The sequence below is a fragment of the Zootoca vivipara genome, chromosome 5 (assembly GCF_963506605.1).
Source record: "Zootoca vivipara chromosome 5, rZooViv1.1, whole genome shotgun sequence".
NCBI classification, from domain to species: Eukaryota; Metazoa; Chordata; class Lepidosauria; order Squamata; family Lacertidae; genus Zootoca; species Zootoca vivipara.
The window spans coordinates 44,340,619-44,353,547 of NC_083280.1; the positions used below are offsets into that span (position 1 = coordinate 44,340,619).

The 12,929-nt window shown below is 47.9% G+C and overlaps 1 protein-coding gene across 4 annotated transcripts in view; it reads right to left on the minus strand.

Annotated features, from left to right (window-relative positions):
• LZTS2 (leucine zipper tumor suppressor 2) overlaps window positions 1-12,202 on the minus strand; it is a 66,050-nt gene extending 53,848 nt beyond the window's left edge. The window contains exons 1-3 of one of the 4 annotated variants that reach the window (XM_035132922.2): window positions 12,088-12,202; window positions 7,036-7,085; window positions 2-91 (exon numbers count right to left, since the gene is read on the minus strand). The gene's annotated coding sequence lies outside the window, so the exon portion shown is untranslated. Of the gene's footprint in view, window position 1; window positions 92-7,035; window positions 7,086-7,722; window positions 8,311-12,087 lie in introns of those variants that run through there. The other 3 variants (XM_035132920.2, XM_035132921.2, XM_035132919.2) reach the window with 3 other exon arrangements.
• Between the last annotated feature and the right edge of the window lie 727 nt (window positions 12,203-12,929).

Below are 12,929 nucleotides of genomic sequence, written 5' to 3' on the forward strand. Positions count from 1 at the left end.
CCTCAAGTGTGGGAGGCTGTCCTTTGCTCCAGGGTCATGGGGAACTGACCAAGCTGCAAAGAGAAGGCGCCAGCTCAAAATTCTTCCTTTCCTAGCAGAGACCAAAAAAAAACAAGGGCTCAAGTAAGGAGCGTTGCCAAGCCCGGGCGAGTGGAGGGTGAGAGAGAATGGGACTTCCCACGAGCACAGCTGCCCACCACTCCCAGAATCCCCTGGGGCAGAGTAACAGCAACAAGAACACATGAAATGTCCCATTGCACCATAAACGAGAGCTTGCAAATCTATGTTGCTCGTGTCACATGTTGAGCAAGATTTAGAATTCAAAGGGAAGAGGCCCTCGCCCACTGGGCCCCCTATCTCCTTCCCACACATAAGGGAATAATTAGTTCCAGCAGACTACTTTCCCCAGACACAGTAACCTAAGAGGTAGGCTCCAGTGACACAGCTGATATGTTGCCGAGTGTGACAGAACACGGTGACTAACCATCAAACCGTGTAATGCAAAGGCATTCCATAGGAAGCAACAGAAACCGATTAACTCTGATCCATTTAACAGGAAGCGGAGTGGGGGCAATCCCCAAGGCCAGTGGGAAAATGAGCTGCGCCTTGTGGATGTTCTTTTGCATGTAGATCAGGCACATGGCAGCTCACACCAGGTACATGGGTGCCACCACCCCAAGCAGGACGCATCCTGGAACAAGGGATCAACCTTTCTCTGCCGTGCCATTCCACGGAACAGCTCCTGTTAATTCCTTCCTTGAAATCAAGCCCTCCTGTTTGTTTGGTCAGTTATCTTTCTACGGAGCCATCTGTGCAGCCTGAGCCCCACCGAGGGGTGTGGCCACCTCCTGATTGCAATCTATTCAAATTGGGGAGGAAACCACAATTAACCTGATCCACGAGTTATTCTGTTTGCAGAAACTCTATTGATATGCAGGGTCCACCCACACAAAGAGGCCTCTGGCACCTGGAGAGCAGCTTGCAAGGCACCTCCAGCAAATCCATAAAACTATAGTAGTGCTATAGTTGCCAAGAATTGATGCATCAAGAATTGATGCTTTTGAATTATGGTGCTGGAGGAGACTCTTGAGAGTCCCATGGACTGCAAGAAGATCAAACCTATCCATTCTGAAGGAAATCAGCCCTGAGTGCTCACTGGAAGGACAGATCCTGAAGCTGAGGCTCCAATACTTTGGCCACCTCATGAGAAGAGAAGACTCCCTGGAAAAGACCCTGATGTTGGGAAAGATTGAGGGCACTAGGAGAAAGGGACGACAGAGGACAAAATGGTTGGACAGTGTTCTCGAAGCTACGAACATGAGTTTGACCAAACTGTGGGAGGCAGTGCAAGACAGGAGTGCCTGGCGTGCTCTGGTCCATGGGGTCACGAAGGGTCGGACACGACTAAATGACTAAACAACAACAACATAGTAGTGCTAGATCTCCACAGAGATGCATTCAAAATAGGGTGACAAATTGATATCCTAAATGGCTTACACCAAACGATAACATTTCCAGGTCACCAAAGCACCTTAAGAACCATCAGATTCCTTTTGCTCCACCGCGATCACTGAGATAATCTAATGGGGCACTTCTGGTGGTTCCCCATATCCTTGAGGTTCGGTTGGCCTTCACTAGGATTCGAGCCTTTTACTTGAATCCTAGTGTGGCATGCCCTGCCCTGTGGAACTCCCTGGCAATAGAAGTTGGGCAGGAACCATCCCTCTCTTCAGACACCTTTTAAAGCTTTTTTGTTTAGGCAGGCTTCTAACAACATGAATCCCCCTCCTCTCTCCTTTTAACCAACCAGTATTTATTGATGTTTTATGAGTGTTTTAATTATGGATATTTTTGTTGATTTCATTATTATATACAGTATTGTATTCTGCCTTGCTGCGTTTTTACTATTTGTAACACAATCGCACGAACATTAGTGAGCACTCCCTTTGAGTCAAACAGCCCGATCGTGCTGTGTTTGTAGACTCATGTAAGTACGTATTGCTACCATAATCAAGTCTGCCTTTATTTCAGGCCTCTTGGTCCAAGGAAGGCAGGAGGAGTCAATCAGAAAGCAAAGGAAACTGAAATTATTAGCATTCTCACTTATTTACACTAGGGGTAGCGAACCCCAGGCTAGGGTTTTCTGCCTGGCCAGAAAGCATCACTTGTTGCTTGCCTGGATGCAGAACAGAGAGGAACGTGTAGCTGTGTGTAGAAACAGGACTACTGAACAAAAGTTAAATTGGCATTTGTTGCTCTGCCCATTTTTGCTCCTGGCCCTGCTCACCAGTGACACGAGGCCACCAGGAGGCTGCCTAGAAGGGAATGTGGCCTTTGGGCTGAAAAAAGTTCCCTGCCCCTAATTTGCACCATTTTCAAATGCAGTATTGATGGGCACTTGAGCTGCCATGTAAACTGGAACCCAGCACTCAAAGGAAAGACAAAATCCCATTTCACATCACCTTTCATTTCTACCAAAAATCCCTCCCTGCAAATTGGAATCTTAGCCATTTAGAACAACTATCAAAAGAAATTCTGGCTGTTCCTGCCTTGCATGAAACAAAGGAACCCAGAGAGCTGCTTTACACTGAATCAGACCATTAGTTCATCTGGCTCAGCATTGTCTACACTGACATCAAGGTCTGAACCCTGGAACCTTTTGCATGAAAAGTAGATGCTTGTTACCACCGACTTATGACCTTCCCCCTTCATTCACCCCCTCTATAAAAGTGCATTGTGACTAAAACATTTTGCATGATCCACTACTGAAAATTGTGCAAGAAACTCTTTTATTCCACATCAAATTTTATGATTGGGAGGTCTTTAGCACTCAGGTTCAGAGTCTTTTTATAAGCAAAATTACCAGTAACAAAATTATAAGCAAAATTATCAGCAACTTTCTCCCTATTGCCATTTCAGTTGTACACCCATTTCTCTAGATATCAAACACAATTCTTCTGCTAGTGTCTTTAAGCAGAAGCTAAACCTGGCTACTTCATAATTCATAAATTCATACCGGTAAATGGGTGAAACTGTACAAATTCAGCATTCATTAAGAAAACAAAATCTGCAACCCAAGCTTGCAGTTCCAGGACGAGGAAGCATATGTGAAACTCTGAGATTGGTACAAATAAGGTGAAAAGGCAAAACTGAAATGAAGACAGTAGTACTAGGCAATCTTACTAGTTTGGAGTGAGACTCAATGAACTCATCTGACACTTTCTTCCTAGTACAAAGATCCATACTTGTAAATGAAATGCCATAAAGCACTTTCCTAGGTGCATCCAAATTCATGCCGTTAATGTTTTAATTTGCTAATGTTTTAATGTGTTGGAAGCTGCCCAGCGTGGCTAGGGCAACCCGGTCAGGTGCACAAAATATAAATAAGATGTTGATATTCTTGTTATGCATGTTTATTCAAAAGTAAATCCTGCTGTATTTAATGGGGCTCTAACCTCTTGCACACCTACTCACAAGTGAATCCTCCTGAAATCAAACTTGCTTCCATGCACATTATATCCTGCATATTCTGTTCAGTCATTTTCCAGTCCTGAATAGTATGATTGCCAGATGGAACCCAGAAGCTTTACATTAGTATGGAGAGCATGTGGCCCTTCAGCTGCTGCTGGACTCCAATTCCCATTAGCCCCACCCAATATGGACAATGAGTAGGGATGATGGAAACTGTAGTATAACAACAAATGGAGAGCCATAGGTTTCCCAGACCCTCCAAGTGTCCCTATTTTCCAGAGACAGTCCTGGATTTACAGAAGCCATTCCAGTTTCTGATTTGATCCCAGAATGCTCCACTTTTCCTTAAAGGTAAAGGTAAAGGGACCCCTGACCATTAGGTCCAGTCGTGACCGACTCTGGGGTTGCACGCTCATCTCGCGTTATTGGCTGAGGGAGCCGGTGTACAGCTTCCAGGTCATGACAAAGCCGCTTCTGACAAACCAGAGCAGCACACGGAAACGCCGTTTACCTTCCTGCTGTTGCGGTACCTATTTATCTACTTGCACTTTGATGTGCTTTCGAACTGCTAGGTTGGCATGAGCTGGGACCGAGCAATGGGAGCTCACCCCGTCGCGGGGATTCGAATCGCCGACCTTCTGATCAGCAAGCCCTAGGCTCAGTGGATTAACCCACAGTGTCATCCGCGTCCACTTTTCCTTAGGATGTCCCTATTTTCATCGGTGAAATGTTGGAGGGTATGGAGTTATGCAACCCATGTGCCAGAGAGATAAGTAACTATACAACCTTTGGAAGACATCTGAAGGCAGCCCTGTATGGGGAAGTTTTTAAATGTTTAATATTTTATTATGCTTTTATATATGTTGGAAGCCACCCAGAGTGGCTGGGGCAACCCAGTCTGATGTACAGGGTTTAAATAAATTATTAGTATTAGTATTAAAGGTTAAGGGGCCCCTGACCATCAGGTCCAGTCGTGTCCGACTCTGAGGTTGCGGCGCTCGTCTTGCTCTATAGGCCAAGGGAGCCAGCGTTTGTCCGCAGACAGCTTCCGGGTCATGTGGCCAGCATGACAAAGCTGCTTCTGGCGAACCATAGCAGCGCACGGAAATGCCGTTTACCTTCCCACCGGTGTGGTACCTATTTATCTACTTGCACTTTGATGTGCTTTCGAACTGCTAGGTGGGCAGGAGCTGGGCCCGAGCAATGGGAGCTCACCCCATTGCAGGGATTCGAACCGCCGACCTTCTGATCAGCAAGCCCTAGACTCTGTGGTTTAACCCACAGCACCACCTGGGTCCCACAGTATTAGTATTATTAAATAGGATGTCCCTGTTTTTATCAGAGAAATGTTTGCAGGCTTCATTCAAAATCAGAGGGCAGCTGCAGTCTTGTGAAGAGAGGTGAGGTCTCACCAAGCTGCAGGTATTAATTTTGCATTGCAGAGCATAGAGATTAAACAGAGCAAGCAAAGAACTGTATAAGTACTTTCTGTAATCACACCCAAAGGGATGCAAAAGGAAAGCCCCAGAACCTCTTTCAAAATCAGAGCTCAATTCTCAAATGTGTGAAGTAGTAACAATAAAGGGAGTGGCTTTGAGCAGGTTCCAAGCTCCTTTCCCTTCAGATGGAGAAACTGCAACCAGCTCTGGACCCATGTAAAGAGACAGGGCCGTCTTAAGCATATCCAGCGCCGTGATGCAAAGATCCCTCCGGCACCCCACCCCCCCCATTTCCCAGAGTTGTCGACCTTTTCCCAAGCCTCTGCGGGGATTGCTCTCCTCCCGCGGGGGCTTGGGAGGCAAGCTCCACGCCCGCCAGGCGTATGGGTGACTGGACGCAGCTGGCGGGCGTGCAGGAGGGAAAGGGGAGGCCGCCGGCAAAGCCGCGCAGCTCCCCCACTCGCTGGGGCACCTCTGAGAGGCCAGCGCCCTGGCGCAACACGCCAATAAACCCAATGGGAAAGATGGTTCTGTAAAGAGATTCCAGAGCAAAGGCTATTATGTTTCAAGGATGTATGAGTCCTAGCATCTCCAATTTTGGAAATTAAGCACTTAATGATGAAAAGCACAAAAGTGACCAATAACAAATCTCTCGGTTATTTGATGAGGGAGGAAGTCCATCAGTCCACACATGCACCACAGTTTTGTGGGATGACACAACAGACGGCCTGGGTCACTTTAGAGAGATCTAACAAAGCAAAAAATATTCTACTATAAACATGACTATTTCCTAAGACCCTGGAGCCTCTTTCTGTCCACCTCCCATCTGAGGAGGCATTAGACTTGCCCTTGTTGAGCTCAAGACATGTGACAAGCCTTCCATGCACAGATAAATTATAATACTATTACTACGCAGGGCAATAACACATGGCAAAGACAGCCCCAAGGCTGTCCATATCTGCAAATGCTCTGAATACAGATTAATGTCAATTTCATTGCATTTATCATCACTGCTCAGAGCTGCCTTGAGCAGGAACAGCAAGCCCACGATTGTAAGGTCATCTGGTTTAATGGGTGCTTTTGTGTCAGTCTCTTAGTGGCCTTCACAAAAAGGGGAAAGGGTGGGGAGGGCCCTTTTGTAACTCGCTACATAATTAACTCCCCCTCTGGAAAGTCAAAGCAGGCATCCCAGTTCTTTTCTCTCTCTTGCCACAAAGACAACCAGTGTCAGAAAAGTTTTGCCAAGTTAAGTGGGCAGGCTAAGCTATCCTCTGTTGGCACCAGAGGAGAGCAGAAATTAAAGGGAAAGGCCTTAGGACTGCAGTAGGATAGCAACCAGGTGCAGTGACAAGAATAGGGCACACTGAGGGATGTGTGGATGCACAATGAAAACATGGACTACCCAATTTTATGTACCTAGTAAGCTAATAAATCTTTTCATTCTATATGCAAGACGGAGCCGAAATAAGGTCCAAGTAGCCAAATACGTACAGGGTCAATTTCCCAAAGAGGGTATTGGTTGGTGAGCAATATCCTGAGAGGTGGTTGTTTTAAATATCTAAGTCATTTGTTGTGGGCGGGTTTTTTGGGGGGGGGAGTTGCAAATTCTCCAAAAGCTATCATAAGCACAAACCAGGCATCCCCAAACGGCGGCCCTCCAGATGTTTTGGCCTACAACTCCCATGATCCCTAGCTAACAGGACCACTGGTCGGGGAAGATGGGAATTGTAGTCCAAAACATCTGGAGGGCCGAAGTTTGGGGATGCCTGGCACAACCCATCCCCTTTCCAAGTGTCAATCCCTCAAAGAATGCAAGGGGAAGATAAATGAGAAAGACAAAAAGGAGGCTGTTCAGAATGTGATTCCTTGGCCGTTCCTTGCCAACCAAATCTGTTGCACTTTGATATGTTCATAAAGAGTATGTACCAGAATAACCAAAAGACTGCACATTAAACCAAACTAGCTTGCATTGTGGAGAGAAGGAGAGCGGCTTTAAGTGAATCATATAAAGAACAGCACATCATTTCAACCTCCAGCACATCCTATGAACACAGAAACCAAATGACAGTAACCCTGTAAACTTTTCTGTGGTATCTGAGGGGGACTCTTTCTTCATGTACCTTACCTGTCTCAGGTCTTGAAAGTGAGCTCTGCTCTCCTGTCATCAACTTCCTCCTGAAACAACAGAAAAAATGTGAGGCCAGAAGATTAAGTGAAGCACAAGATGAGTTTCAGTCACAACAACCAACCAGGCTATACGGTACATTCTCAGAATTTATCAGTCCCATCGTCTCCATATTGCTCTGGATTCCTTGTGCAAATGCAAAATTAAGGAACATTGAAGGATAAATACACAGTAGATGATGTAAGAGGAAAATACAGATCAGCCCTTGCTAAAATCAGCCGAGACCCTTAAGCCTCCCTCTCTACATGCACAACTCAAGAGCCACATGGAAAGTTCGTACTTCTCTACTTTTCTATTCTGCAATTCATTGCTGGAGGACTCCCTCATTACAGTGATTTTTGCTATAAATTCCTCTGCTCCACAGTGGAGTTCTCCACCCAAACAGCCAGCTTTGGTGTCCAAGTTACAAACGCAAGCAATTAATTTAACAGTGGCTGAATGGAGTTTGTTTGTTTTTCTTCCCCCTCCTCAAATTTATCGTTCGAAGATCAGGGCAGGGACACTCTTCCCTCTAGGCAACATTATGTTTCAAACTGTGCCAGAGAAAAGTGAGCTGCACAGCACCACATCCCCTGCTCTGTATCCCACACCATATGCCTTGGCAGGCAGAAAGGCAGAAAGACATACCAAACAAGCGCAAACCCGGTCAACAACAGCCAGACTTCCGAACCAAAGGACAAACCACCAGAGAAGCTTGTCCATGTAGGAAAATGGCAGATGAGGCTGGCTCACACATCCTGCAAGAGTAAAACCACTAGCGGTTTCAAGTTGATTCCTGCTGCCTGCCCTTCTCACTATCATTCCAACTCCCCAAAAAAATCCTGGCCAGCGTCACAGCCAAACAGTCTTACCAGCTAATCAGAGAACAGGAGGGGAGGGACGCCTGTCGCTTCACATTTCTTTCATGCTAACAACTAGGTTCGTGTGTGCATGTTCCCACATGTGCAGTGCATATCACGTTCCTCTGTTTTCATGCAGTTCATTTCTTGCAGTCTTTACCAGCTCCAAGACATAACCTGGAACAACTTAAAGCAAATGCACACGGAGCTACCAAATTTAGGATCAGGACCAGAAAGCAGCAATTTGTACAGCCTCTCCTCTTTCCTGCGCCTGGCACAGGAGAACGCAAAAAACTCCTGGATTCGTGCCAGAGGAAGGCCCATGAGATTTTTCTCTTTCCAGCGGGCACAATGAGCAAATCACACACAGCTTACAAGCCCCCAAAACTCTCTTCCCTCCCTCCCTCCCTCCTTCCCACCCCATTCTCCAGCCTTAGAAGTCTGAGCATCATGTTACAGACCCTTTCGTGCTCCAAACACAAAACAGAGACCGGCTCATTATGTAGCGCTCAACTACGGTAACTGCTCATGGAGCAGCTGCTGTCAGCCTGCTGCTACTGCAGTCCAATCCACAAGCTCTGAAGAACAGTGTCACATGACCATCAAAATCCTTGCATATGCTTATTAACAAATGTGACCCAGTAAAAAAAAAAGTAACATTTTACCAATCTCTTTTTCCCCAAGGTTGTGAAACGGATAAGGTCATGTTAATGTTCAGAAGAGAGGAGAGGGACACATTTATCCCACTGCTGCCCCCAATTCAAAAGATCATTGCAGGCAAAAGAAATGCCACCAAAGAAAACATAGTGGCTTTTCAATTTTGTTTTTTAAAAAACTAGCCACCAGTTCTACATTAGAAGAGCAAACTCTTCCAAAAGGGTCAGAGCAAAGCTAAATATGTTCTCTACCCATGAGGAGCTCACATAAGAGTTTCTTCCTTTGATTTGTAAAGTGTCATTCCTTATGTTGGGGCTTGTGTTAACAGGATGTATGTGCAGGGCAAGAAAGCTGAGGAGCACTGAGGAGTGCCATCTATTTAGAGACCTCAGAATCTGCACAGGAGATGTAGGCTATGACGCATATGAAACAGTTGCACTAGGGGGGTCTAGCAGTTCCATGCAAAGCTAAGGGATTGGGCTGAGCTAATGCTGAGGGGCTAGGACAGCGGTGGGGAACATACGGCCCTCCAGATGTTGTTGTCTCCAACTCTCATCAGCCCCAACTATCTCCTCTTAGGTTCCAATCCTTTGCACACTGACCTTGGAATAAGTAAACACCCCCCAAACTCAGCGAAACTTAATGCTGAGTAAGGGTACATGGGAACCCTTTCTGTTAAGAGTGCAGAAATTATAATGAATTTAGTGAGGAAAAAATCTAGCTCAATTTGACAGAAGGGGAATCTGGGGGTCAAAGATATAGCACAGCCTTGGAAATAAGCCCACAAAAGTTACCAGCTTCTGTTTCCATGCTGGCTGTAGAGGAAATAAAGCCCCCACCCTCTGCTGCCAGCATGCAGATACAGGTTCCTTAGACTCTTTAAGTAGGCTATTGAGTGAACTGGCAGAGGAAGAACAGATTTTTCCATATCCGTCTCTTCTCCACCAGCCTGCTTAGTTTGCATGCTTCTCAGGGAGGAAGGGGCTTTCCTTCCTCTGTGGTTAGCACAGGACCCACGTGGTGGAGGGAGGCGAAGGATCCACCCCTCATCCACCACCCCACTCATTTGCCTGCAAGTAATTCTTAGGTACCTGCGGCAAGTTGTTCGATGGAGTTCAATGGGCCAGCAACAGCTGGCCCATTTGGGTGACTGGAACACTGCCCCACCAACCTCAATCTGACATCTGCCAGGCAGCCCACCCAACCTTGCCGACTTCCATCTAGTCTACGTGCTGGCATTGCCTGTCAGCTTCCTCCACCTTATGTCTCAGTGTTGCCCTTGTAACAGGAGTGCCAACTTGGCCCCGCGACCATGGGTGCCCAGGGCTGTGGGTGCCATGCAGCGTGCATGGCCCTGGCACCAAAATTTGTGGGTGCCCGGCCCCTTCATGGAGAATTTTGGGGCCCCAGGGAGTTATCACCTATGTCTTGTAAGGAGGGCAAGGAGGAAGAGGGCAAAACTCGAATTAGTTGGCTCTGAATCTCACTGATTCTGGCTCCATCAGCTGTTGGGCTCCCTGCTTTCTGCCTTAGCAGCCCCAATGGGCACAAACCACCACTGTGCAGAGAGTACATAAGGTGATGCAGTTCAGCCAAATTTAGCTATAACCTGGGGAATGCCCAAGAGGCACATCCTGCAACACAACCCTGAAATGACCACCCAAACCAGCTAGGCAGGAGTAAAGGTAAAGGTAAAGGGATCCCTGACCATTAGGTCCAGTCGCGGACGACTCTGGGGTTGTGGCGCTCATCTCACTTTATTGGCCGAGGGAGCCGGCGTACAGCTTCCAGGTCATGTGGCCAGCATGACTAAGCCACTTCTGGAGAACCAGATCAGTGCACGGAAATACCGGTTACCTTCCCGCCAGAGCGGTACCTATTTATCTACTTGCACTTTGACGTGCTTTCGAACTACTAGGTTGGCAGGAGCAGGGACGGAGCAATGGGAGCTCACTCCGTTGCAGGGATTCGAACCGCCGACCTTCCGATCGGCAAGCCCTAGGCTCTGTGGTTTAACCCACAGCGCCACCCGCACCCCTAAAGGTAAAGGTAAAGGGACCCCTGACCATCCAAACCAGCTAGGTAGGAGTACATAGGCTTAAACCATCTGCTCTGCAACCTGGGCTGAAAGCTAATACCAAACAGGAGAGGAGAGTTTGCCCAGGGAGGGAGGGGCTAACAGGCAATTGCCACTCCAGATACCAAAGTCTCTGCTCCTGTCCAAATAAGCTAGAATGTCCAAGGGTAGATGTGGCCAGGGATGGGAGGAGGGAGGGAAGGCGTGTGAATACTTCTAGCCACAGTTTTCAATATATCTGATTGCGATGGAGCCAGCTTTCCCCATGTGGCTGTGAAATGGAAATTCTATATTCCAAAAGGGAAAAGGAAGGCTGCCAGGCCAAGCTGGGCACTGCATGTATCGGAAAGAAGCTTCGGGGAAAGTTTGCACTGGAGGTGAGACAGGGAACGAAAGCCACGAAACCTCTCTGGTCCCTGCCGACTCCTGAGCCTGGAATGTACACTGTTGAAACAGTCCCTCCCTCAGCATGCCAGAGACTTCTACAGATAGCCACCCTCTCAGACCCAGAGCCCATCTCAGCCAAACCCCTTGAACCCCCAGAACCTTGGATCCAGTATCTGCGAAAAGGCAGGATATAAGCTTTTAAAACCAATCAACCAACCCCCCCTTCAATAATCAAATCCCCACTTCCACAAATGCTAGTCTCCTACCAGTCCAGGATTGGGGAGCCTGTACCCTTCCAGCTGTTGTTGGGGCTATGACTCCCATCATCCCTAACCATTGACTATGCTGTACAGGATCAATGAGTCGGAGTCCTGCACAACAACCTCTGGAGGGCCACAGGCTCCCCACCTTGCCCCTCAGCATCAGCTTCTTCCGTCCCTGGAAGAGTCACTTTTGCCTTTTCAGCCACTGCCCCACACCTCAGTACCACCGGATCTCCCACCCAGTCCCTTGCTCCACTCCACACAATATCTGTCTCCCCAGAGACTCTCTAACAACCCATTGCCCATATCCCACTTCTGAACAGTGGCTACATAGCCCACGGAACCACCAGCCTCGTAGCACAACATTTTCCACACCCCTTGCACAGATTCTCAGCCCCACTCCCCCCCCAAAAATATTGCACCCCCAGCTGTTCTGCCCCACACATACAAACCATCAACAAGGCAGCGTATTTATTTTAAGCTTAGTTTAAAAACATGTCGAGGGCATTTAGCCCTCCTGAGAAGCTTGCTTTAAGCGCCTGGAGGATCTTTCCCCTATATTTGCCCTACACCCCCCCCTCCGCGTTTTAACTCATCGCTGCCTCAGTTTTAAAGCTACAGGTAGGTAGCCGTGTTGGTCTGGATCGAAGTAAAATAAAAAAATTCCTTCAGTAGCACCTTAAAGACCAACTAAGTTTTTATTTTGGTATGAGCTTTCGTGTGCATGCACACTTCTTCAGATAGTTTTAAAGCGTTTTCCTCTACTGACCTCCACACAGCATCTCGTGTTCACACAGCCAGCCAGCTCTCTCCCCTCGCCCAGACGAGCGCTAGGACAGCCCGCCGCAGCCTCGAGCTCCCCTCGCCCCCCGGCCAGTCCATGCCCGGCCCCAACGCCAGGCTCCGCCCGGCCGCCACCCCCCTAAAGCCCCCCCCCCCCTTAGACGGACGGACGGCCAAACGAACGGGCAGCGGGAAGGGGCCGCGCTCGGGAGAGTCTCGACAGGCGGACAGTGTCTGGTCCCAGACGATCAATCGGGGGAGGGGTAAGGAAGGGCGCCTTTAGGGTCGAGGGCAACGTCCCAGCCCTAAAACTGTGGGGTTTTTAAGAGAGACAGCGGGCGATGCCGGCTTGGCTTGGCCAAAGCCTATGCCTCTTGCCCTCCCTTCAACTTTTAACGTTATGATGATGTCTGGAGCACTTTTTCTGGTCTTGTTTCCGGGATCGGTGGTTGGTGTGTGTGTTTGTTGTGTAGTTGTTTCCCATACCACGTCCCTTTGTTATGCCCTTTTAACTTCTGAGATTATAAAGGAAGAGCCAAAAAGCTGCCCACCTGACCTCACTATATAATTCCCGGGCTGCGCGCACGTCAATAAAAGCAAGCGAGGATAGATGCGCCTCGTTAACCGCCTTCCTTCTACATCACGTGCCTTCAGAGACATATCTTTATTTCTGGACCGACTAAAATTTTACAAAGCAACAATTAAGCAAGCTTTCGAGGTCTCCAGGGTTCTTCTTCAGTTTGGGTGTCAAGCAAAACATAAGACAGCAGCGGGAGGTTGGGGGTGGATCATGGCGAGAAAAACTAGTCTGTAGTTTGTAAGAGCCTT